We start from the raw sequence: 4,558 nt of genomic DNA, 5'->3' as shown, positions 1-4,558 counted from the left end.
TCCATTACATGCTGCTATCATGTGTTACGATAAAACTGTTAAAGTTCCATTGGAAAATGGAGAGACTCTCATCATCCAAGGTGAAAAGAGTGGTTCTAATCTCAATATCATCTCCTGTATTAAAACCCGCAAGTACCTTATGAAAGGTTATCCAGCTATTCTAGCTCACGTTAAGATGATTGAATCGAAAGAGAAGCGTATTGAAGATGTACCAGTGGTTAAAGACTTTTCCGATGTGTTTCCCGAAGATCTTCCTGGTCTTCGACCTCCTCGACAAGTTGAATTTCAAATTGATTTAACTCCCGGTGCTGCTCCTATTGCTAAAGCTCCTTATCGTTTGGCACCCTCCGAGATGAAGGAATTATCCAACCAGCTCCAAGAACTATTGGATAAAGGTTTCATTCGTCCTAGCTCGTCCCCATGGGGAGCTCCTATTCTGTTTGTTAAGAAGAAGGATGGTACGTTAAGAATGTGTATTGTTTATCGCGAACTTAACAAGCTTACTATCAAGAACCGTTATCCGTTCCCACGTATTGATGATCTATTTGACCAACTTCAATGGTCAAGCATCTATTCAAAGATTGATTTGAGATCTGGTTATCACCAACTCCAAGTCAAGGAATCCGATATTCCTAAGACTGCTTTTCGTACTCGATATGGACATTATGAATTCTGTGTCATGCCTTTTGGTTTGACCAATGCTCCTGCTGTATTCATGGATCTTATGAATCGTGTCTACAAGCCTTACCTAGATAAATTCGTTATTGTGTTCATTGACGATATCTTGATCTATTCCAAGAGTGAAAAAGAACATGAGCAACATTTGCGTATGATTCTTGAACTCTTAAGAAAGGAACAACTCTATGCTAAATTTTCTAAGTGCGAGTTTTGGCTCAAAACTGTACAATTCCTTGGACATGTTGTTGATAGAGACGGAATACATGTCGATCCAGCTAAGATTACTGCTATTCAGAACTGGGAGATACCAAAGACTGCGAAGCATATTCACCAATTTTTGGGACTTGTCGGTTACTATCGAAGGTTCATAAAAGATGTTTCTCTCATTGCTAAACCTCTTACGAAGCTAACTCAAAAAGGGAAGAAATTTGAGTAGTCCGAAGAACAGGAATCTGCTTTCAAGATTCTGAAGGAGAAATTGACCACAGCCCCGATTCTATCTTTACCTGAAGGTACTGACGACTTTGTTGTTTACTACGATGCTTCGAAGCAAGGCTTTGGTTGTGTTTTAATGCAACGTGAAAAATTTATTGCCTACGCATCTAGACATTTGAAGAAACATGAAGAGAACTATACCACACATGACCTTGAGTTAGGTGCTGTGGTATTTTCAGTAAAGATATGGAGACATTATTTGTATGGTACCCATTTTACGGTGTACACTGATCATAAAAGTCTTCGACATATCTTTGATCAAAAATAGCTGAACATGAGGCAAAGCTGATGGCTCGAGTTATTGAACAATTATCACTGTGAGCTGAAATATCATCCTGGCAAGGCGAATGTAGTTGCCGATGCCCTTAGTCGGAAAGACAATGTTAAAAGTGTTCGTGCTCTAAACCTGAAAATCAAATCAAATCTTATCTCACGAATCTGTGAAGCTCAATTGGAAGCTATTAAACCGACACTTATCGAAGGTGAAGGACCCATTAGTTTTGAGAACCAACTTCAAGTGAAAGCTAATGGCACACGGTACTTTGCCAATAGAATTTGGGTTCCTCATTTTGGTAATCTCCGTGAACTAGTCTTGGATGAAGCACATAAGGCTAGATATTCTATTCATCCCGGTTCCAGTAAAATGTATCACGATGTGAAGCAATTCTACTGGTGGCCTAACATGAAAGCCTACATTGATACTTATTTTAGTAAGTGTCTCACTTGTTTGAAGGTCAAGGCCGAACATCAAAAGCCTTCTGGTCTGTTGACACAACCCGATATTCCGCAGTGGAAGTGGAAATGTATCACTATGGACTTTGTTACTAAGTTACCTAAGACTTCGAACGGTAACGATAATATTTGGGTCGTAGTTGATCGTCTTACTAAATCTGTACATTTCATACTGATCAAGGAAACCGACAAGATGGAGAGATTAGCACAGCTTTATATTAAAAAAATTGTCTCACGTCATGGTGTTCCTATCTCGATTATTTCTGATCGCGACAGTCGATTTTGTTTCTAGATTCTGGAAAACTTTACAATCTAATCTTGGAACTCAACTCGACATGAGTACAGCCTATCATCCTCAAACTGATGGTCAAAGTGAACGAACTATTCAAACCATGGAAGATATGCTATGTGCTTGTGCAATCGATTTCGGCAAAGGTTGGGATAGACACCTACCTTTGGTTGGATTTTCTTACAACAACAGTTATCATTCCAGTATTAAAGCTGCACCTTTTGAAGCTTTATATGGACGGAAGTGTAGATCCCCTTTGTGTTGGGATGAACTTGAGGACAGACATTTAACTGGTCCTGAAATCATTCACGAAACTACCGAAAAGATCGTTCAAATTAAACAACGTTTAGAAACTGCCCGTAGCCGACAAAAGAGCTATGCCGATAGGAAACAAAAAGACATCGAATACCCAGTTGGAGATAAAGTCATGTTGAAAGTATCCTCTTGGAAAGGTGTTGTCCGCTTTGGTAAACGAAGTAAACTCAGTCCATGATATGTCGGACCGTTCACAATCACTGAAAGAGTCGGTCCCGTGGCTTACCGATTAGAACTACCAACCGAACTCAGTCAAGTACATGATGTGTTTCATGTCTCAAATCTTAAACGGTGTCTAGCTGATGACGCGCTCGTTATTCCTCTGGATGATGTCCGCATTGATGAGCAAATGCACTTCGTTGAAGAACCTATAGAAATCAGGGAAGGAGAGGTCAAACAAACGCGTAAAAGCAACATACCTATCGTTAAAGTCCGTTGGAATTCGCGTAGAGGCCCCGAATATACCTGGGAGCGCAAAGACCATATGAAACGGAAATATCCCCATCTCTTCTCAACTGCTGATGCAAACGAGGAATATACCTAAAAACGTCGGGACGAAGTTTTCAATAACGGGGAAGTACTATAACGACCCTCATTTTTCCATTCTATACTTTTCCTTATTAAATGCCCAACTAAATAATTAAACTTAACAATTAATACTTTATTTAACGATTGTTAAGAATAATAATAATTAACTTTGTAAACGACAAGTAAATACAAGATAAAAATAATAAGCTTATTAACTTTTGTGACTAAATAAATAACTTTAAAACTTGTGTAATTAAAATAATTAAACTAGGATAATTAAGGAATCATTTAATAAAATTAAAGTACAAGGACTAAAGTGAAAAATCACAAACCCTAACCCTAATAACCCTAGCCGATTTTTAGAGGGTAAAATTACCCTATTACCCCTAAAAATTTCGGCTAAATTCACCTCCCATAATCCCTTTTTCCAAGCCAACTTGTTCCCTAAGTAATTCCTTATTAAACCCTAATTCTAGAATCCTCCTATCCTCCCTATAAATAAAGACCTAACCTAACCCATTCCATGTACCAAATCATAAATTACATCTCTCTCAAAATCTCTCCCATCTCTCTCTAATTTTCGGCCAAAGCCAAAAATATCATCACCACCACCCATCGAAATCCACCACCAATCTTCAAGGTGATCTTCGAGTTGTTCTTCGCGTTCTTCATGTTCTTCAAGGATCTTCAAGAAGTTCTTCAAGTTTCTCAAGGCTTTAATCTTCAATCTTCATCGTGTTCTTCTTTTCTTCGTTAGTTATCTTCGAATCTTCAAAGGTATAACATAAACCCTAAACTATTTACATAAACTTTGATTATTGTTGATTCATGTTCATATTATAAACTTGTTATACATAAGTAAATACATAAACACCTAGATCTATACATGTAAAAAAAATAATATAAACATATATATGTATGTATGCATGCATGTCGACTAGGAAAAAAAAAAGGAAAGGAAACTTTGATCTTAATTATTAAAACCCTAATCATTACTACATTAAATAAAACCCTAATTTACTAAACCCTAATTTATGAAACCCTAGGACATTAATTACTAAACCCTAGTTATTAATTACTACTTTAATTAACTAACCCTAATTAATGAAACCCTAATACAACTTATACTATTAATTAACATGTATACACTGTTACTATTACTAACACCTATAACCTACTACTTATATTATAACACATAAAAACATTTTGGTATATGTATTAGAAATGTATAGATCTTCGAACTTTCTTGACGAATGGTTTCTACGAAACTCTAGGTGGAAGGGTTTGGATTTCCGATTTAAAGGGTCCTATAGCTCAAGCCCCTAGACCTGAAATGGCCATTCGAAGTGAGGGGGTGATTGAAAGCTTATCTAATACGGCAAGTATCCTAAAATGGAAAACAGTCTTAAAATAGAAACTTTCTAGTTATAGAAACTTACTAAGATAAGAAACCTATTAAAAGTGGAAACTTTCTAGTTATAGAAACTTAGTAAAACGAGCTGTGCTTAAAACACTATCATA

The sequence above is a fragment of the Rutidosis leptorrhynchoides genome, chromosome 1 (genome assembly GCF_046630445.1).
Source record: "Rutidosis leptorrhynchoides isolate AG116_Rl617_1_P2 chromosome 1, CSIRO_AGI_Rlap_v1, whole genome shotgun sequence".
In the NCBI taxonomy this organism is placed as follows: Eukaryota; Viridiplantae; Streptophyta; class Magnoliopsida; order Asterales; family Asteraceae; genus Rutidosis; species Rutidosis leptorrhynchoides.
The sequence above is the reverse complement of the archived record's forward strand: the minus strand, read 5'-3'. Positions refer to the sequence as shown.